The sequence below is a fragment of the Erithacus rubecula genome (genome assembly GCF_903797595.1).
Source record: "Erithacus rubecula genome assembly, chromosome: 12".
NCBI classification, from domain to species: Eukaryota; Metazoa; Chordata; class Aves; order Passeriformes; family Muscicapidae; genus Erithacus; species Erithacus rubecula.
This window is the reverse complement of record NC_136664.1, coordinates 8,806,430-8,829,640: the sequence shown is the minus strand read 5'-3', so window position 1 is coordinate 8,829,640 and position 23,211 is coordinate 8,806,430. Positions and strand designations below refer to the sequence as shown.

At 37.7% G+C, this 23,211-nt stretch overlaps 1 protein-coding gene across 1 annotated transcript in view; it reads left to right on the top strand.

Annotated features, from left to right (window-relative positions):
• The first annotated feature begins 15,264 nt into the window (after positions 1-15,264).
• The window catches only part of SMPD3 (sphingomyelin phosphodiesterase 3), a 98,667-nt gene continuing 90,720 nt past the window's right edge, over positions 15,265-23,211 (top strand). Inside the window, exon 1 of the mRNA XM_079316561.1 lies at positions 15,265-15,545. The gene's annotated coding sequence lies outside the window, so the exon portion shown is untranslated. The remainder of the gene's footprint in view (positions 15,546-23,211) is intronic.

The window sequence follows — 23,211 nt, the reverse complement described above, 5'->3', positions numbered from 1 at the left end:
GTCTACACGTACTTACAGGCCAAGAAATCACTTACTACTGAGCCATTACAAAACCTCTTCTGGAAATTACTCTTGCTGACAAAAACAAACAAAAGCCAAAACTCAATTCTGTACTGTTTAGTGTCCTCTCAGAAAGAGCTGGCATATAAAGATTAAAAAAAATTCATGTGAATGATGAAAGCAAGAATTTAATTTATGCCTTATTTTCAGCCTCTTGTTAAACAAATCTTTCATTTATTTGTCAAGACAGATTTCATCCTTAGGTGTGTTCTTTGCTACTATATGTAATCCTCATGTCAGATATATATGGAATGCACATTTGTCTTCCACTTATAAATTAATCAAGCTAAAAAAATTGCAACAGTTTTTCATTCTCACATGTAGACATTTGTGAGCTCTAGTTGGCAAAACTAAAGAAATTAAAATATTCTTGTTATCTTCGATATCTTTTTCTAATTTTCTTAATATAATGGCAGAGTACAGAATTAGTCCAAATGATGAAAAGAAAGTGATTTTAATCTCATCCTAACCCATACCAATTATGTCTAATACATTTATGTACAGAGTTCAGAACTGAAAAAAGAAATAGGATGACAGATGCATAGTGACTTTCCACTGGACTTTTCTCTTTTTTATGCTATCTTAATCTATTCCGGGTGTCTGATGTTGCAGAAACTTTTAATTTACATTTTTTAGTACTTAAATACTGTTTAACTGATATTTTATACACAGAGGATTAAGTTATCTACTTGAGCAAAGACTTCAAAATTAGTCCTTTCTGATGATATTTTTACTCTACTGAGCGAGAAGCTAGAAAGACAAAAATTGTTATATTAGCTTGATTATGCCTATGATTAGCTCAGTCTTGTCTCCAGTGCTGTCCGATATCAGACACTGATTGCAGAAGCATAACAATTTTGAATCCATTTTGTAGGCAAACCAGGGAGTTATTTTGTTAGGCTCTGGGCTTGCTGTAGAGCTGAAAGTTTTCTAATAATTCTTAAAATCCCACAACATTAATGCAGTAAAAATCATACTAAATTGGTATAAAAATTCTGTTCTCTATTTTAAACTAGAAAAATCTGAAAACCACACTTCCTAGGTCAGCTTAGAAGTGGCTCTCTTCCAGAGGGCTCTAAAGTCCATTTCCAACTATTTAACAATTCTGCTTCTGGATGCTGGGAGCAATATTTACAGATCACTAGATGGCCTGGGACCCTACTGAAGGGAGGAGGTAAAATGCTCCATTGGATTTGTGGTAGAAGAGAATTCCGTGGCAAATTTAACAGGCCCTGCAAAATCCAGTTTGAATGAACACAGAAAGGTCACAGCTGCAAAATAAGCAAAGAAGGTTTCAGAGAAGAGTTCATAGGAAATACATAGAAAAGGCAGTCCTTTCTAAACTGAAAAGTGAGGATGCAAAACAAAGTCTGATGTTCCAGGCATGATTTTGATTGTCTTTAGGCTATAATTATGGTGATACTACAGCATCAAGTTCTCAGATCCATCTTATGTGAAATATTTATTATTGTCTTGGAGCAGTCAACACTAGGAGCTTAAGTAACAAATTTTTAAAAAAATTGCTCTAAGTGCTAATTTCTGTGAAGACTTTAGACCTCAGACCTCTTTTTCCATGATGCTTGTAGATTATTTCCAGTTCCTGCATATGAATTTCCCAAACCTAAGAGCTCTTTTTAAGACACCAGAGAAACTCGATTTATTTCAGTTTTCTACTTTCACTTATAGTAAGAGCTAGGCTAGATTTCCCATTACATTGTATAAACTACACTTGGATATATTTACCATGCTCTATAACTCAGTCTTTCAACTTGATAAAATAGACAGAAGATACTGGAATTGGAGAAATGTGTTAGCTTGTTATACCAAGTGAATTCAGAATGCATACGAGTAGAGGGAAGGTAAAGAAAAACATGTCAAGGTAAACATCTTAATAATTTGTAAAAGTTTCTGGTTCTACAAATAATATAACCACTTATGTATTTGAAATTAGGTGCTTCTTGTGAATTCTTGTAGCAGCTGGTAAGATCCCTGCTGCAGGTCATGCATGACAGTACAAGAAGAGTAAACAAAACCAGGAATAGCTTGTCCTAGTGAAAGGAGATGGGAACATTTTGCCCAGAGATTGCATTTTTATTTGATTAAAACTTCAGCACTTCTCATGACATTAAACCATTTAATTAATTTACTGGATGATTACTTTCAGTGCTATGCCTTTTAATAGAAACTTAACCTGCAAGAGAGAATTTCTGAAGTGAGCAGGACAACCAGCATACTTCAAATAACAAAGCAACTCATATAACAAAGCGTGTACATAATTCTAAAACAATCCCATAAAAATCTACTGACAGCAGGAGCACTGCATTAGTCAGGGTAAAGAGATGAGTTACTATCAAAAGTCAGGCTGGCAGAGTAATGTTTTTCCTGTTCATCAGTGTTCTAATGTGCCAAACAAACCATTGCAGATCACAATGACATCAAAGCTTTATATGGAAGAGGGAACTCTTGTCTTGGTATTCACTGTTAAACTCAGATCCAAATCCTTGGCTTATTTAATTCAAACCTGTTGCAAACATTCAAGCTACTGCCCATCCATCCAGACTGCAGGTTTGCCTCAGTTCTTCCTTATTGATGGGATTTCACACCTGAACAGATCAACAAAGAAACAAATACTAAGAGCTGAATCCTGAAAGCAAATCATTTAGAGATGAGAGCTCAAATGCAAACTAGCAAGTTCAGGAAAGAGATTATATTTCTCAATGTGCTGTTGACAATGGCTGTTACTAATTTTTGGCTCACAGGTAGTAATTTTCAAGAAATAATGAGAATTTGTTGTATTCCAGCACAGCTTCTGCACACAGAAGCTGTGAAAATAAAATACACCGTTGTCAATATTCACACAGTTTGAAGGAATGAAAAGAAGGATATTTGGCAGAAAGTGTCTCCAATTTTTAGGACAAGTTATGTGTCTACTTCACATTCTCTTTGTTAATAAACATAGATAAAAGGAATTGACAGCTGTGCAGGGGTCTTTTACATATGTGGTGGGCATGTGAAAACACACATGATTTTTAAATTTTATGACTGAAAAAATGTACAGAATATCAAGTTGAAGTCCTTGTGCTTCCTAGCTCATTCTTAAATACATTCCATACCCAATTATTTTAAAATAGAGTGAAAGAAAAAAAAACACCAGCAAACTTCAGTGCTGTTCACTACCTGTGACTAAGAAGTGTTTCCAGCACTTTTAATTTTAATCTCCTGACACAAAATTTAATTTATCTTGGTCCTCTGATATCAGTCTTAGCAGATGATGCCTAATGACAACATTCTGGTGTTTTAATAATAACAAAAAGAACAGCTATTTTATTTTATGACCTGTGATTGGTTCTGCACCTCTTCTATATTACAGTTAGATTAAAGGGTAAGTAAATATATTTTTTGGCAAGTTTTCATGTCAAGTGACACTGGATTGTGCATAAATAAATGCAACAAATGTTAACCAACTAAGGAAATAGTGTTCAAGTGCCACAGCATACAGCTTGTGGTAATGGTGATTATTATAATGAACAGTAAAAAACCAAAAAAAATCCATTTTACCAGATCCAGAAAATAGAGAAATGGTTAACTTTATAATCAGCATCCCAGCTGACTTGCAAGAACCACTATCACTCTCTTGGATGGTATCTTAGAAGAGCACAGCTCATCAGAAGGGAGAGAGGATCAGCTGCAAAGAATTTTTTTTTCTTTATGAGGAGATAAATGTGGAAATGAGAATTGATATTGTGTTAAGCTAGTTTAGGTTTGAAATGAAAGTCAGATAATTCAAAGTTATGATTCTCATAATTAGAAACTGCATTTACCCTTCTCTGCCATGGCACTGCAAAGCACCTGCTCACAGGAGCTTCACAGCAAACAGATGAGAACCTTCTGCTCCAAAACCCACCTGTGAACTCCTAAATCAGAAGATAATGTTATGTCTTTCATTTGCTGAACTTTGCTGGGATGCAGAGGAGACTGAAATGTTCTGTTGATATGACTTAATCCAGTTGGAGTATTTACCCACTGTAACCTTTTGTTTAGATGAGCTCTTGAGGGCCCACACTTCTCTTCCTGAGTGAGTACTGAGTATAAATGTGAAGTGATGGTCTGGAGCAAAGCCTGTGGGTGTGTCTGGGGTTTGTACAAAGGTCTGTTTGTAGAAGGGAAAGGTTTCATGCTGCCTTTCTTTGCTCTGAACTTATGCTTTGTTCAGCCCCGAGGAAGTGAACTGAAAGAATGAACTTGCAAGATGTGTGAAATAAAGTTTTAAAGATGCAAAGAACATGGCATTAACAAAAGCAGAACTGTCAGGTGTTAATAAGTTTAATGAAGAAATCATACATACCCTGACAAAAATCTTCAGGACACAATGTACAAAAACAAACAATGCATATCCCAACAGTTGGTCCACCTCTTTTTGCTAATATTGAGACTGCTCTCATTAAGAACAAACTTTTAAAGTAAACTATACACTAAAAGTTTTAAAGCTCTCTTATATGAGCTAATGCTTTTTTCAGTTCTCATTCCCTCTCCCAGGAGAAATTATCTTCATATTGCATTCAACAAATACACAAAAGCATGATGAAAAAGTATATTTTATTTATTTCCACTTAAGTTGCCAAATTCCCTTGATTACTTGGGCACTCTAAGCATTTGAAAATGAAAGATATTTCACTCATCTGCCAAAATAGGTGACAGAACCTTTGACACCAATGATCTAGGGGAAGCCACAACCTAAATTAGGCAGGCCTGTTGCAATAAATTGATAAATTACTTTTACAAAACTGCACAGCCCCAAATGGTATGCAGCAATTAGCAGAAGAGATTCTTAGCACCTCACCAACATGTGGAAATTCAACACTTTGGATGTGGCAGGGGATTGGAATATATGACCTTTAAATGTCTCTTTCAATCCAAACTATTCTCTAAGCAAATACTTCTAAAATTGAAGTATTGTACAATAAAATATATACATTTTAAGTATACAACTTGACTATTGTAAAGCTTGCTTTTCACAGGAAATATTCCAATAGCAATGGTGATTAAACAGCTTAAAATTTCTGGTACTTCTATGATCATATCCCTTGAATCTTTACCTTACTATTTTTCCAGAGCACATGACTTTATGGAAGCCATTAATGAAGGATGGGGAAACATTTTCCTTGGAGGAAATTGTGCCCCATTCCCCTTTCCCCTCACCTCCCTCAGCCCCTCAATTCAATTCTTGATTCCAATTTTGGTGAAGATACAATTTTAAAAATGAAAAATCAGCTGAGAATGAGAAATGAAGAGTTCTTTAAATGGCTTTAAACAAAACCACATTTCTGTTCATTCTCAATTTCACATCTAAATGGCTTGTGGCAATTGCTCAGCATAGATGAAAGTTCATAATCCTTTTAATAACAATTTGCCTGCTGTTCAAATCCATTTTATTTTTTGGTTAACTGAAGATATTTTGGAAAGTATCATAAAATCATAAGAAACCAATTACATTGCTTTGTTGACACAATCCATTTTTTATGTCACAGGGTGTGAAACTGCTAAAATGTTAAAACTGGAAATTTAAGGATGAAGTCACGCAGAAAAAGAACTCTGAGAAATAAATTGGAGTGCTCAGTGTCATCTTCATATTCCTTTAGTTAGCATTGGAGAAAGGAAATATTTAGCACAGAAATCCAGACTGCAGCAAGTCCTCAGCCTTCAGTGAGCATCCAACCTGAGCTGCTCTGAAGGTGGGATGATCTTGCACCTGTTGTACAGTTTGAGGCAGTTCTGCACCTACCACAGTGAACACTTTCAAAAAATGCACTCAAGTGCCTGCAGGAGATAAAAGCAAGGAGCTTGGCAGTCTGTCACTTGAAAAAGAAATATCTCTGATAGTAGATACCAAAAATGTTTCACTGGAGGAGAAAACTATGCCATATCAGAAAAAATGTTAACCTCTCTCAAATTCTGAGTCAGCTGAGATTTCTACCAAATTCATGTGTTCAGGTTCATTCTCCCTCCTGATTCACTTGTTGAATTGTCCTTAGAGGAATTAAGGATTTAAATAATCAGTAAGTTTTTAAAACTAACTACCTAGTGGGAATATATTTAATAAAAAAATTGTGAAACATATAGCTCTAAATACTAAAATCTTTCTTTCTAATCCAGAAATAATCACAAAATAGAGCCAACTAGCAAGATCAAATCAAGTAGCTACAAATATCTTCAAAGGCTTTTGCTTGTGGATTTTTTTTGTTTGTTTTTTTTGTTTGTTTGGTTTTTGTTTGGTTTTTTGTTTGTTTTTTTGTTTGTTTGTCGGATTTTGTTTTTCACCAAGAAAATTAGAAGGTAATAGAAAAGCTCTTCAATTCTTGACTTTGGTCTGATCTTTTGATTTATTATACAATGTGTTCATTTTGTCTCATCTCTCTAATATTTTTTTTCTTAGAGGTTTCTGCTTTAGTAGAATTTGTTTCAAAAAGCTCATTAAACTTTTTCCTAACTTTTTATTACATTAATTTTTCCACCAGATAGGCAGTATATTCCTTCAGTATGGACTAATACTTAATGAATTTTGTTTTAATCAGCTTAATTGTTTCCCTCCTCCCTGTACTACTTCAAGATCTATATTCAGATCAAATGTTCTTGAAATAATCTGTTATTCAATGTTAATCTGAGAATCAAAGTCAATTTTTTTAATAGAACCTAATAAGGCAAACTGTTTATGGCAATTATTCAATATTAAACTAATTTGAATCACAAAGCATTTTGAAATTTCCCAACTTGGATGCCCAAATGTAGGCAGCTTGATCTATGCTTAGGAATCTAAATTAATGGTCTGGCTTTTCAAATTTGCTAAGTAATTTTTTTTTCTCTAATAAGGCTTAACTAATTAAATCTAGCACAAAGGTAGTATTTTTGAAGGATTATGAAAGGGGCAAACACTTGGGTTTCATTTCACAATGAGCTTGCAAAAAGAATAATGATATTTTAATGTTTTTATACTAAAAAGTAACATGATAAGTGGCTTTCTACTCCAACATAAATAAAACATTAAACAAAACAGTAAAACCATCCATAACATCAATGGAGTTGTCTTCTAAAAACCAAAACATCCAATTCAAATGAATAATGAAAGGCTTCAGCACAGTTTTTACGCTTACAGTATTTACTTATAGATCATCTAATTTCCTCCTAAGGCTAATGTGGAAACTGGAAGCTGCTACCATACACAATCAATAATCCTCTTAGAAGCTTAGTGTGAGATACAGGAGACACTGCCAAAAGTAGTTGGCCAGAAATTAAATTCATTTCAGTTTTGTTGCTGTTGCTGTTGTTTTAAGGAGAAAGCAACTCAGACATTTCCCAGCATCTCTCATTTTGTTTACTGACTTTTCCTTGCAAAGGATGATGTTCAAATCTTCTAAAGCTTTGTCTGTCTGACTGGACCTTATTAATACAATTTGGACTTGGAAAAAAAACCAACCAAACATTTTGCAGTTCATGATTTCTGTGAAATGTTGGTTACAACACAGAGGGCAAATTCAGCTTGTCAGTCATTAAACACATTTTGGGCCCTGAAGAAGGTCAAATCACTTTTTGGTGATTTTGGGGTAAGAAAATACCTGGTTGCAGTAGAAAGTGGAATTCCAATGGAAGATCACATCTGATGAAAGGGACAGCAAGGAGCAGAGCCAAGTAGACTCAAATATACAAGATGTTGCACATTTTAACTAAGGCTGTTCTTGAAGTCAAGCAGAGAGAGCTACTCTTCTAGGAGTGATCCAGCCTGACTCAGTAAAATGATAACATTTTCAGAGAATGATCAGAATGGTCCACCATTAAACAGCTGCATCAGGCACTCCCAAGGAATAAAGCATTCAAAAGAATTATCCACTTCCTCTAGAGTCACTTAAATGTCTAAGTTATTAAAATATACATCCCAAGTGTTGACTGATAGATCTGTAGGCACATTTAAGTTTTCCCATCACTGGGCCATCCAGAAAAATAAGCATTAAACACGATTTGGAGAGGTTTCAAGTCAAATGTAAGAAAAAATTCTTGGATTCACTGGCAAATTCTTGCTTTAATGTTATTTTTTCAGGTTTTGAACAGAAGCTCTGCAAACCCCTTGTTCCCACAAGGGAAATTCAGACACTAAAAAGTGAAGGGAAATAATCAATGCAATGTGAGTTGTAAGGAAAAGGTAGTCTATTATTTTGAAATGTCTATAATCCTCAAAACTTGGTAATGTTATGCAAGGGGAGAGAACTGCCAAAAATCAAGTTAGGAGATTGCACCTCCTACTTGGAATTACTTTCAGTTCTGATTAAATAGCAAGCCCAAAAATCAAGAAAGCACAAGCATTTCCAAAAAATCAACATAAACTAGTGATCACTCAAAGTAAAAAGGACTAATCAGAAGAATCCTTAAATTTAGTAACTAAGATGTATTTTGTACACTGTGCTGAATCGTATGTTTTTTTTTTTAAATCAAGATTCCCCTTTACTGGGGACCTTTATATGTTATATAAATCCAGTAGTGAAGGAATGTGCCTGCATTCCCAAGGATGGACAGTGAGCAGGGAGGAATACAGATGAGTGCATAGCTCCAAACAGAATGATCAAAAATCAGAGACATTTTTATTTGCCCATAGAAATCAGGGCTGTAGTGTCTATTACATGTCATTAAAACTGTTCACAGGATGAGAGCTTGAGATGCCCTGATGTTTCTGGTTATTAGGACAAGACTAAAAGCAATCATCATCCTCTATTGCTCACTTGGAAGCTACAATTATCCTGGCCAGTAGGACTTGAAAAAGGACACCCATTCTCCCAGAAATCTGAAGCATAGTCTACTAGTCTGGATAATTACACTGCTTAAATTGCAGATCCAACCATAATTATTCAATTTGCTGAGCAACAAAAAGATCTGAAGCTGGAAATAAACATTTGGGTCCTAATTTGCAGTCTTTTGTACATTCTACCTAGAAACATAAGATTGGATTGTGTGCCTTCAACCTAAGCTTACGTGTTTTTCTGAGTGACTGTCTAAATTTAATCCTTCACTTTTACATTTTCTTCCACAAGGATCCTTCTAGATCTCAAGACATTTGTCAGATGGGCTTCAAAATGAGTTTTGTTAGACATCTAATGAACAAATAAGAGAAATACAGGTCAAGAGAAAGAAAAAAAAAAGAAATTTCAGACTGCTTTCCAATCCTGATGAGGTAAAAAGAACCTACCTACAAACTCCAGCACATCTAGTTCCCTGAAGATACTCAGATACTGCATAAATCATTCACCCCCATTACCTTATAAGAGGTAACAAAACCTCTTACAATATTGAACTCAATAAATGTTATGGCATCAGATATCTGATGACAGCTAGCTAAGTGTAATACTGCTGTCTTGAATTTAAACTTTGAGAGTTGAAAGAAATATTAAGTGAAAAAAATTACAAGAAAGTTGCTTTAATTATGCTATTTTTAACTTTCAACATTTTCTAAATGTAATCTGCTCTATGCAGTTGATTTGACTACAATTTATATTAATGAAGCATTTCAACAGCATACTGCTTTGCAATAAAAAGCTTGCAGCTACAAGCACAACACTGATTAAAATGAAGGTTTTGGTAGTAATCTGAAGAAAGCTTTGTTGGGTTGCACCCAGTAACTGAGAGGGGTTGTGGTGCTTTTTTCTCCCCCTCCACGGAAATAGAAACAACCTGTCATGGTTCAAAACTATCTCAGATTAAATTTATTGCATTTTTTTCCCTTGTTAGAGGAAGATTCTCACCCATACCCATAAAAAATTCCATCCATAAGTTATAGGCAGCCTCGAGCTAACTCGTGTACCATAAATACCAAAAGAGGATACTCTCTGTCAGCTACCAGATGTCTTCATGTCAAACGATGGTAACTTCCCTTCTGGTTGTGTGGTCCAACAGGTGATTTAAAACAAGTTTAGTGAGCTCCAGTGATTTTTTTACACTGCAGGCCTTCAGCTCTTGATAGTAAGCTGAATTTAGAAGTAATTGCTACTCTCTTGTCAAGCAAATGCAAGTGCTTTTGAAAGCCAGGGTTTATGGGCATTATTCTGATTGTGTTTAGGAAGATAAACGAAATAATTTTATTTTTAAGGATTCAGTGTTTAATTAGCACACTTGTTTTACAAAACTCAGCTGTAGTGACATGATATGTTTGCTTGCCTTTTGGAAACTGACACTTGAAATGCTGCTGTGCAAAAGAAGCTAAACTGAAAGTGCAGCAGTAGATTAAGCAAACTTGCTTTTGGGTGACCATGTCAGCAGAATATTTTCATTATCAAAACAACACTGTTAATGAAAAAACCTATCTAACTTTATTCTCTGGATCAAGTTTTACCTTCTACTGCCTTCAGATACAGTTTAGTCATTATGAGCCCTCTTATCCTTCCTTGGTGACAGCAGGACAGTCAATATAATCCATTCTCTTTTCTTTACACAAAGCACAGCTGCCTTATCATGAACAAGACATAAATTTTTTCCCCCATAGAAAAGAATATTTCTGCTTCAAATTTCTTTCTATTCATGTAGGTTTCACAGTGAGGGAGTCAAGCCACAGCATAGACTGGAAAAATTAATTTCCCACTGTGGATACTAATAAATAGAAGCATGCAATTAAATCATAACTAAAAATGTCTATTCATAGCAGTTAAAAGAACAAAATTTGCTGGCAACAATTTCAACACCTATCCCATTGCCTTACTGTGCACTATACCTTGCTTTCCCTGGTTTTTTCATTCTGTACTTTTAATCTTTTACCTGACTTGCTTCCCAACAATACAGCTCAATTGGAGATACTGCATTGTGCTCCATTTCATTTCTGCAAATACCACAGCTGTTGTCACCTTCTGTGGAGCCCACCTGATCACCTTCTTGCATTCTCCAGATCTCAGAGAACTACATCAAAAGATTGGACTGTCTAATTAAAGTCTTTTAGCATTATTGTCTGACAATTCCCTGTCATAATTCTGAAGTCTTGCACATTTACAACTATTTCACACTTTTTTTTTTCTCCTGGTTTGTTAACTGATGCTCTAAAATCAACTGCTTTCTCAGTTCAGTCTATTCTGTCTGTGCATTTGACATCTACGCTTAAGCAGTGATAAACAAAGCAATACAACTCCACACATAAAATACTGTGCCACAGTATCTCTCACTGATAAAACATTGAACCTTCAATGGCAGAATCATGAAACGCTTATGCAAGACACATCAAACCAGTTTGCAGTACTCTGTATATGAATTGGAAGGTCTAAAATTAATTTCAAAGCCCTATTTAGGTGGTGACTACTTAAGACCTGATCACTTAAGTCCTGATTAAGGCTGTATCTATGATTTTTTTGAAACAGTTGTATTTTTGAGTAAGTAACTTGAATTTCTTCTTTTATACATAATTTCAATTTATGAGACTCTAACTGTATATGGCTGTGCCATTTATTTTAGGTATACCATTTGGCACAATCTCAGCTTTTTTATTCTGTTAACAACTTAAGAGAAATTATTCTTACTTTATTCTGTCAGTTTATTTCTTTGCAAGGAAAAGAAAATGTTGGTCCTTTATGGTTATAATCTACTGAGGATGAGAAAATGGAGGTAGTGAGGGTGAATCATCACATCTGCTGTTCTTTCATTTAATAAGAACAAACCTTCGAAAGCATAATTGGGCAGTCCTTAGACAGAATGATCAGTGATCCTTCAGTATGTCTAATTAAATGTTTACTGAGACCATCAATAAGAATTTGGATGTACAAAATCTAAAATAAAGAAACACATTGTGGTATCTGTTGAAAATAACAGTAATTTTTTTCTTGCTTTCCTTCATAAGATAGATGACCTACTGAGATAAATGCAGGGATTTCATTGAAATTGGGAAGAAATTTAATCTTCTATCTGGGTTTCCCTGAATCTATTTTATGTGTGCAGGAAAATGGGAGTCACTGTCTCCAGGGTAAGCAGATTGGTTGCTGCTGACAACAGCACACTACAGCTGCTGTTAGCAGAAACCAGGATCCATGAATCCAGGAATTCAGCTATACTTGAATGGGTGATAACTCCTCATGTGAGATCTCAAAAAACTTTTCATATCTGATTTTATATATATTCCAATTTTACTTCTGTCTGCAATCAAGTGTAAGTGTAAAAACCTTAACCTAGCCAGAACTAATTGCAGATTTGAAGGTGGTTCTCAGGAATTTCTAGGAGTGCTTGGAAGCAAAGCAATGTTTGTCTTCTATTTTGGTGCCCAGAAAGTTACAGTTCAGAACTAGGGGTATGAAAGGGGAGAGAAGGAATGATGTGAGCTTTTGATTAACTATGTATTAAAATAACTTGTATCAAATTGTTTCAGCCACTAAATCCTTTAATTAAACATAATTTGAACTGTATTATGGTTTGAATGAATATATTAAGATTATTCACTACTATTTTGAAAATATTTTTAGTATGTCAATATTTCTATTTTTCTTTTTTGCTAAGCAAGACATAGCTAGTAGCTTAGCAGGACCATTTCAGTTAACAAAAGAACAAACTTGGCTTCATTAAGATTAATGGAGTGGGGAAACAAAGAGCAATGAGCAGGGAGTAATGGTGGCTGCCCTCCACATTAGCACTAAAACGTTTTCTTACTTGTGGTCTTGTACTTTGGGATACAGCTGCCTATACTCCTGAAGGTTTTCCTCAGGCCTTGTGTTTGCCTCAGTCAGGCTCTGGCAGGGCAGGGCAGGTTTCCCACTGTCTCCATCTCAGGCATCCCCCTGGGGAGGGAGCCCCAGTTGCACACAAAGCCCCAGCCTCGAGGAAGTACATTCTATTGTTGTGTGAATGTGAAGGAGATGCCAAATGGAAGAAATTGTTTTCCATAATTTGTTCATTACTATACCAAACCCACATCATGAAGGATCTCAAGAAACATTATTCAAAGTGAAGCATTTGCTGTAAAATTTTCATAAATACTTTCCACATCTACGAATATGTTTCAGTCAAATAAAAGTTGTAATAAAGTAAATGCTGTCTTAATCTTATCTACTGTACTTTGCTACAACTTTCTGATGCTGTAAAGTTCAGCAAGGTAGAGAACAGAATATGTAATTCTGATCTGAGTGAGTCTTGTGGAAACACTGGGGAAGGTACTTCAGGAAGCAATTTAGCAGTCAGCATGTAGCAAAGATGAGAATAATTATCAAACAGCTGTATATATTCCAAAGACTTATGCTGTGATCAAGTTAGCATGCTGGTGGCATAGAATGCCATATCATATCAGAAATCCATTACAACAGATCTGTCAGTACTTTAAATCCATGAACCACTATGCAAAATGCAACATCAGCATCAACTTTTCATGCTTTCAGCATGGCTGCAGAAGAGATCTTGCTCAGTAGGGTGTGACTCTGATCCAGTTGCTGTCTCCAAAACCAATTACATTTAAGAACTATCCAAGAAAGCATCCAAGAGTGGATGAAAAGAAATTGTTAAAATATCCACCCATTGAATAAAAAGAAGCAGTAAACCTATCTCCTGCACCACTAGTTTAGAATAAACCACATAGGGATGAAGACAACCCAAAGGGAGGTTTTGCTAACACAGTATGAATAAAACATACTGCTCCTTTTATTTGGCTGCCCCAGATTTCTGACATGTTTCTTGAGAGTTGGCAGTTTCTTGAGAGTGCAGTTACTAAAACCTTCTCCTGGAAGAGGGCAGTGCTTGGAAAACAGGATTTCAAAGTATCAAAAGCAGGAACCTTCATGCAGCTCACATGTACCAGATCCTCTGCACCATTTTTCAATGCCACATTGAAAAATATCACAAATTCAGGGTGAGATGGGAGCCCAAACTTCAAAATTTACTTGTTAACTGTTTTTTTTTTTTCTTTTAAATAACTCTTGAAAGATTCTTCTATTGCAGTCATTAGCAAAAGAGTAAGAGAACTTCTAAGTTAAAACTACACTAAATAATGACTTTTTCTTTTGATGAGCAAGTAAATAGAAAATACTTAAAAATACTGTACTATTTCATTTGTAAGTTAACTAATAACACATCCTGCTTCAGAAAATGCTTCATAACTACGTGAAAAACCCTGTATAAACATAGATATCACATACACCTTTCTAAAAGCCATCTGCAATTGGATTACAGGCTTTTATACTACATTTTCTGTAGTGTTTAGCTTTTGATGAGGCTAAATTCTGACTCTGCTTAGGTGCTCTAAGCTGCTAAACATGTATCATATAACCTACAACATGTATCATATAACACACAACATGTATCATATAACATACAACATGTATCATATAACATACAACTTGTATCCTCTATCTTCGGGATCTTGGTGGGAGGAAGGGAGGAAGGATGGCTTTTGGGATTCTCTCGAAGACTGTAACAACTATACTACCACTTTTTATTTTTCTCCCCAAAAACCAAAAAAAGGATAGTCAGACGGTGCGGGAGTGCTCCCCATATTAAACTAGAAGAGCCAGAAAGACAATTGCTGGAAGCAGTAAGTCAAGTGTTTAAAATCAAGTAGATGTGACTGGCATGAGTTCTGATGTTACTAAAGGTTCTCCAGTCTGAATAGAAATACAGTACTTCTTATATTCAGCAAGATGTTCTTATTTTTTCCTTTGTTGGTTTATTTTGGACTTTTTTTTTTTTTTTTGAACACTAATGCTTAAGGTTCCGATGTGTAATTCATTTCCAAGCTATCACACATTCAATTTGTTTTACGTAGGCCGCAGATAGCAGACTTTGCGCTTTACTGCAATATAAAAAGAAGTTTTTTCTACCCCCATCAAAAAATCCCGAAAGAGGGCAGGACGAAACATTTTGGAAAGTCTGCGCACCAAGCGCAGCGCCGCAGTGCCAACACCCGGCGCGGGGCAGCGGCCGGGCGGGCGGAGCTCCGTCCCTGCTGGGGGCGGCGGCTGCGGCCGCTCTCCCGGGGGCTCCCGCCGGGCCGGAGGCGCTGCGGCCGCCGCGATCAGCCCCGGCGCGGCCCCGGCCCCGCCCGAGCGAGCCCGCGCTCCGCCGGCGGCGGGACTACAGCTCCCGGCTGTCCCCGGAGCGCAGGCGGCCCTGCCGCTGCCCGCGGGCGGCCGGGAAGCGCGGCCCCGCCGCCGTTCCGGGGGCGCCGCCCGGGCCGGGCCCCGCCGAGCGCAGCGGGGCGGGGCGGGGCGGCCGCAGCGCGGCGGGCGGAGCGCGGCCCCCCCGCGCCCAGGGGCGGGAGCGCGGCGCCGGCCCCGCCCGCGGCGCTCCGTGGAGCTGTTCAGCGCCCAGGTGCTGAGTCTCCCCGCGGCTTACGGAGGCTCCGGCGGCGTTCCCTTCCCACCGCTCCGCGGCGTGGCCATGGGCCCGGCGCTCCGCCGCCTCCGCCAGGCGTTCTGAGCGCCCGCCCGCCCGCCGCGCCCCGGCGTGGATGCAGCAGCTCCAGGCGCCCCTGGCTCCGCGGGGGAAGGCGGCAGGTAAAGCCTTTCCCTCCCCGCCCATCCGCATTGCATCCCCCGCCGCCCTCCGCTCGGAGCTGCCGGCTCGGGGGGCTCTTGCCGAGCCGAGAGCCGGAGGCTGCGGGAGGCGCGAGTTGTGTGCAGGGAGCGAGCTTCGAGAGGCGGACCGCGGGGAACAAAGCCGTGCGGTCCAGATGCTTTTTGAGTAGTTTCGTTATTTTAGTTTCCGGGGAGTGGGGAAGGGAAGAGCGGGATGGGTGGTTAGCTACAAATATCTGTACTTAGTTAAATGTAGGGAGAAAATACCCTACGTATATTAATTTGCTCATGGAATCACATTCCTATTCTCACGGTTCAGCAGGGTAAAAGATGTGTTTGTCACACAGGTAAGATAGCGCTGTAGTCAAGACTGCAAAATGGTTTCCTTGAGTACCCTCCTTAACTGTAATGCTTGTATAGATTTTTCACTGCAATAATTTCTTTTTTCTTTCCGTGAGGATTACCAGCCCCACTGAAGAGCTAGGACAAGCAGCAGAAGGTCAGGGTAGCAGCCACCGTGTTTCTGTGACAAGGTGTGAGAAAAAGAGAGGAAAAATTCCACTGTATTTAAGGCCAAATGGCAAGTTGCATCCTACATGAAGTCGTTTACAGCCAAGCATTGTGCTGTTATGCCTGATGCTTCAGGCTTCCTCTTAGTGCTGGGTGATGAATAGGGAATTGAGCAAGCATATTAACCATGCATAATCAAGCAGCAAGTGTTCTTCACTGCTTATATGTGTAGTACCTTCTGTCACAGGATCAGCAAGTATTCCTGAGCTATCAAAAGACTGTTTCACCCTAAATTGAGTAGGATGCAGCTGCTCCCTTTTTCTGTTGTTTGAAAGACAGGTTCACTTACTCTTCTGAGAGTGGCAGGGGAAGGGGAATCCTGGCCAAACAGAAACTCAGCACTTTTCTCAGGTGTAGATGGTGAGAAAAGTTTAACTGAGCAGACCGCATGGAGTCAGACCAGGAACTTGTACAGTTTCTGTGCTGATTTTCAAAAGAAACTGAAGAACCAAACTAAGATTTAAAAATTGCTTCCTTTAGAAAATCAAATGCAGTCTCATTAGCATACATCTAGCACTTTGCCTTAAGTTACTTCTGCCCTGTATCTAGAATTTCTTTGTGTGTTAAGCATCTCCTGTTCCCCATGTTACTGTATCATTGTCAGAAGAAAGCAGGCAGAAAAACAGTTGCAGGGAGCAGAAAGGTAAGTGCTTAAAAGCAAAACTGTGGGACTCACATAAATTCGCATAATATTAAAGGTTCTCCAGTCTGGACAGAAACACAGTACTTCTAATTTTCATTGACTTGGCTTTCTTTTTTTAAAAAAAAATTTTTGTACTAATGATTAGAGTTCAGGTGTGTAGTTCATTTCTAAGATAGCATGCATTCAATTTGTCTTATAGAGGCTGCAGATTAACAGATTTTGTTCTTTACTGTAATAAAAAGAAGTTGAACAGATTGAATGCAATCTGACACTCATCTCACATCCGAAAGCTCTCCTTCCAACAGGCACCTTGGGCATGCAGGGGCATAACATCTGGCTTTTTTAACAGTAGCCTTTTAGGGATCAATTGAGTTAATAATTACAATAGTGCTTTACTGTAAAATTAAAAATCAATTTGTGCACGTGACTGTGTGCAAGGCAAGCTTCCCATCACACCAGCAGAATTAGATTCCTGGCACAGCTCCTCCCTACCTCTGCCTTTTAGTCTAAGCACCATCGAAGCCCCAGAGCACGTGATCAGCTATGTGTGATTTAAGTGATGCTATTGAATTTTTTCCACAGGGAACAATTACTGTAGAGTGACAAGTCAACCATTTTGATCTTAACAGATCCAGCTCTGTTTAGTGATGGTAACCATAGCATACCCTGCCTAGCTCAGTCTGAATATCTCACTATAGCAGTGCGCTTCTAATTTAAAAGGACACTGTTAAACCTTAAAATAGGTTCTCATTTTTGGGTAGGAATAAGTGGCTTTAGAAGGACGTTGTAGACATTTCAGCTGTATGTTTGCAGTTGCTGCTGCCTGCAACAGCCCTCAAGAAGCCACTAAAATATGGGAAAAGCTAAGCAGCATGCTCTGACCACACCCCTACATTGCCATAATTCATACACCGACACTCTGTGCTTGCTGCCACATTCATATTTCTACCTGGTCAGTTAGGACAAAGACAAAGCTGCTTTGTCCTAATGAAGCCAGTGCAGCATGCTTTTAATAGAGCCAATGATCTGGGCTTCCCAAAATATATTAAAAAGGACTCTTGTGTTCTCCAACATTGTTTATGCTAAAGGCTATTGCAAATAGAATATTTCTGCTAATTACTTGTATGTCAGCTTGTGCAATAAACAATCAATATTTTACTCATGTAGGATCCACTGCAACTTTCTGTGTCCAGTTATCATGCATTCAGCACAGTAAATTAAATCTCAACTTGCAATTTCTTTGTGGAAATGTTTATTTTAACTTCCAAAGGAGACTGCTGAAGTCATGGAAATGTTTCCATTACACTTAAGTAAAAGTCTATTTTTCAAAAGGGCTTGCACAGAAACCTGACCTGGATATATTTTTAATGTTAGAGCCACTGTTAAGATCATACTATACAGCAACACAGTAAGGGTAGGGGTTTTGTAAGGAATTAAAAAAATCCTTATAAGCACAGTCTGTACAAAAATGCTATAGTTAATAATCAACATGTGCTACAGAAAAGCAGAGACTTTTTAACTGTTTTCTGTATGAGAGAGAGTGACAGGACACATACCTTTGTATGGTATGGAGAATCAAAGTACTCTGTATTGCCAAAACATCTTTTTAATATTGTCCTTTAGGTATGGCTGAGATGCCTTATGTATTTTCTACACTCCAAAAAGAGAAAAAATAATTTTATGTATTGCATAGTGCCAATTTTCTGCTTGAATTCTAGCAATTCTTGGCATTAAACATAACTAGATTTTACTTATCCCCATAAATGCCTGTAAATTTCATATGATACTCCCAAGTCTACTCTTTAAAAAAGGCACTTAAATGCACACTGCAATAAGCAATTATCTACTGCTTCATTTCAGAAGAAAGGGCCTGCTAGCTAAAAATGAACAATCCCAGGTACTTACTCCATGTAGCAAGTAATATTTTCAGTGATTTTTGAAGGTTCAGCTTCTAACTACTAAATATTTGACTGTAGTGTTTAAGCATTTGTTTTAAGTTCTCCACAACACTCCACAAAAGAAGAAAATTGTAGCTGCACTCCAGGCATTATTGCTATAATCATATACTTTTATGTCTCATAGGTCAAAGCCACTCTAAAATCTGGGGAAGTGTTAGACTGTGATTGAATTGTGACATTGTTGTAAAAAGCAGCAATCCATAATTTGAGCTGACAGCACAATGCTGACAAGATTTGCAGAAATATTCACTTCCATTTAATTTTTGTCTTGAACAAGTAGTTTCTGAGAAATGGGCAGTTTGGAGACAGTATTTATGTAGAATTGCAATGAATACAAGATTTTCCTCCCTGAATAAGTTCTACTCAGCTTTGTTTCTAGTGCTTGGGATGGGGGCAAGAGGAGGAAAACTATGGGACAGAGGGCAAGCCCTGCACATGCAGTTGTATTTATCCACTGGGAAGTCACCAGATTTTGGTGATTCCTGACTTGGTCATACACATACTGCCCTTTGAGGGCTCTGCTGTCAGAGCCACTCTAAAAGGAGGCAGAATGCTGTCATGCCTTAAAGAAGTGACCAGCAAACATCCTCCTGAGTCAAAGCAGGAGCAAGCAATTTCATGATTATAGGAAATCTCGGTGAATGTGAGGGAGACTGAGAAATCTTTCAGTGTTGAATCTTGTGCTGCAAGTTTGAGGTTTAACAAGCATATTTAAAGAACAGAAAGCTCACTCTGTGTGAGCTGACCCCAGCCTCCTCAGTGGGAGTAAGTGCCTGGGCAGAATGCCTGCTCCTCTGTCAGTGATGATTATTCTCTCTGGTCTAATACTTGATAGTTTGCATTCTTCATTCATCTGCTATTTTACAGAGCAGAGGTGATGGACCTGGACTAGCACCTATTTGGAAGAACTGCACAAAACAATTTGTCCTGTTATCTTTCAGATTTCTTTTTATGCTTTTTTTGAGATGTGTGTTGGGTTTTTTTAGATCTCTTCCTACTTGTCCTCAAAAAATGCAACTTGACAAAATTTGCAAGTACAGACAGTATTTGAAGTATTCCATGTGAAACACACAAGACCAAATTATTGAAAATTTCTGAAACAAACAGACTTCCATTAGTTTCCATTTAAGATGGTTATACAGTCTTCTTTGCTGTCTCAAGGAGTACAGTTAAGGAAAAAATTTAACGTGGGTTTACTGTACAATCACACCCCCACCCCCACTCCCTTGTCTTCTAAAAGGCATCAACTTGAAGAGCATTCTATTACTATTACATAATTTCAAAGTTGAACCACATACAGCTGCTTAAATCTGAAAGCTGAGATAATAAATTCAAGACAAGTGTTTTCTCTGAGGTACTTAAGACTTCTGTTAACTACTGTTCCTCAAGTACAATTTATTTCAATATTAATAGCAAAAATACCCTTTAAAGTGACAAGCCATATCTGCCACTCAAAAGTACCACAAGCTTTAATATATTTTAAAACTGACTCAAGTAAAAGAGAGATAATAACTGGATTCCATCTGTCCCTCTTGACTATTTCAAAATGAGTTAACATTGATTAACACTTTTGCTTTAACACAGGGTTTTTAGCTTTTTCCCACCTATACTGTGCTTCCAGTAGAAGCTTTTCACTTTTAAGCAGGATGTCTTGCTTCAATCTTTTCTCTGCCAAAAGAAGAGTTAAGTGATCGTTTTATTTCTTTTACTTACTCCAAACATTGGTACTGCTATGCTGGAAAAAGGAGTAAAATTCCATAGATTTCTTTTGGGTAACTGCATTGCAAAGAGGCTAGAGGTAAAATTCATGATCAGGAAGCTGTGAAACTTTGTTTTCTTTCTTCATTAAGGAATTACTGCCTGGAAAAAAATGCAGAGTTTAATCCTTTCTGGGAAGAGATAATATCTAAGGAAAGTAAGCTGCTATCTGTTGAGGGGCTGTAACTTTCTCTACTGGCTACTCCACCCTTCCCATATTGCTAAGCAGAACTGTCTGTCATTGAAAACAATGAGAAATTTTGTCTCAGTGAGAAATGGCAAGTGAAAATACATCAGAATTATAACTGTGCTCTGAAACACTTTGAATATCATAGACTGGGAGAAAAAATACTCTGTTCCTGACTCCTTCATCACAGTTACTTCTGTGAAATCAGCACTGCCATACAGATGAGAGATCAAAGATTTATAGCTTTTCCTCTAGGAGTCCTTCACTGAGCTCAAAGCTGAACTCCACTGATGACCCTATCTGCAGAAAGAAAAGACAGGGAGAGTCTAGCAAACACAGCATGGACAGGAGTCTCTTATCCAAGCTAAGGAGCTAGCAGCGAAAATTGAAGAAAGATAAGAATCTTGTTAAGTTTATTATTTTTTTGTGAGCTGGTATGTGTTAGAAGATCTAGTCAGAGGATAGAGAGTAGTTGGTGTTCTCTTGTTGCCATGAGTGAGAGGAAAGAAGAATAAAATCCCTCTTGGAGTCCTTTAGTGCCTCTTTGAGAGAGAAAGAGAGGGAGGAAGAGACCCTGACAATATGAATTGCTGGGCAGGTGGATACAGACACTGCTGGCACAGGCTGGAGATGGGGGTCCTTGCTAGTCCCAGAGTCTGCACATACCACCCCTTTTTCATTGATAGAGCTTTGAGCTTTGTTACTCTGCAAGCATGGCAAGACAGAGCAAGTAAAGATGACTCTATGGTCTAAAAACAGCCCTTCATTGATTCTAGTCCTGGAGAAACTTTTCTTTCTCTCACAGCAAAGCTAGCAAAAGTACTGAAAAACCTAGTCCTGATAAGATGCAATTATGTAAATTACTCTATTTACTGCCAGGGTATCAGCTATAATGTAAATATTCCTTTGAAAGGACAATGTACAATGGAAATTAAGCACAAGAAGTTGGCTACCACATCCTGGCAAACCTAATTCCAGTGTATATTGCTGTAAACAAATGGAAATATCTTGGATATAAAAGGATTTTTATTCACTGTAAGAAGGCCTGAACTTGCCATTTCACCTTCCATGTTAGACTTAACTTTCAAATAACATGAGTGACAGAAGTAGGTATCTGCAACTTCTTAAGAACCAGTTTCCTGATAATTTGCCAGAACCTCAGTTTTAGCCAATATCCTCTTCTTTATGTCTTCAAAGCAAAACATAATGTAGCCAAGGGACATAAAGTGAAAAAGTGCAGGCACACCTAAATCTTTATTGAACATAGACACATTTGTTGAAAGTTTCTCTGATGCATAGCACACAGACTGCTGCTGCACATAACTATTACTTCTCACACTATTTTTTCTTGCACAAACAAGTTTCAAATGTCACACCTAAGAGGAGGAAAAGGATTTTTTGTTTGCTTAGTTATTGTAAATAAATACATCCATTATACCCATTCACTCCTTCACTTGGTGGTCTGCCAGCAGCTACCTACAATTCTTCAAATGGGCTCCACAACACAGCCAGAAAGGTGGTTTTCCTCTATGCAATCTCAGTTTCAAATTAATATATTTCCTCCCCATAGAAGCTGGGAAAATCCTGACAGATGGAAGAACCAGTAAACAGCTTCAGTCCTGGAATGGCTGCATATTAACTCTATGTCAGGCAGAGATTACAGCTCTAATTTCATAATCTGCCTCTGAAGAGCTACTTCTGACAACACTGCAAGGCCCAGCTCCAGATTTCTCCATTAAGAATTCACCTATAGAGTCTTTATATCACAACACAGCTGTTTCTACAGAATATGAAAAGTCACTTAATTTAGCTTCTTATTGAACACTTTATAGGTAAATGGAACAGCATCCCATGCCCTGTTTTTAAAAGTATAAAAAAATAATAGTAAGCTCTACACAGTGATGTTCCTATTACTTTAGGATGTTACAATGAGCATTGCTTGCCAACTGCTCACATAGTTTTGATAAAATATAAATCTATTTACTTATAGTACAATGTAAAAACTATGATGAAACTAAAGCCACAATGGAAAGATTTTCTTAGCCTAATGTAAAAGTTAAGTTTTTATTCACTTCACACTTCCTTAACTATATTGGTGGAAATTCCAGCTGATGTGTTAGCAGGAAATCTCTTTGGTAACTGAGATTATTTAAAGCATAAAACCTTGAAATCTTGTGAGGCCTAGCTTTTTTCCCCCCTTTTTCTTTTTTCTTTTTATTATTTTTTTTTTCCTAAGAGGGAATTAATTGAGATTCCTTTTAGTTAATAGCATGCTAAGTAGTAGCTAGCTCCTTCTAGCCTGGCACGTAAGTAGATTTTGTCTGCTCTTAAAATACCCTTCCAATCACATCGTGGTGAATAGTTTCATTCTTCTGAAACCATTTTACATATTATTTCAAGCAGAGTAAATTACTATAGGTGGTGTGTTCACCTAACAACAATGACATTTCTTTATGTTCATGGGCTAATGTTTAGTTTGAACTCAGTCTACAGAGTATATCCTGGTAGCAAGAAAGGAAGATAAATTGT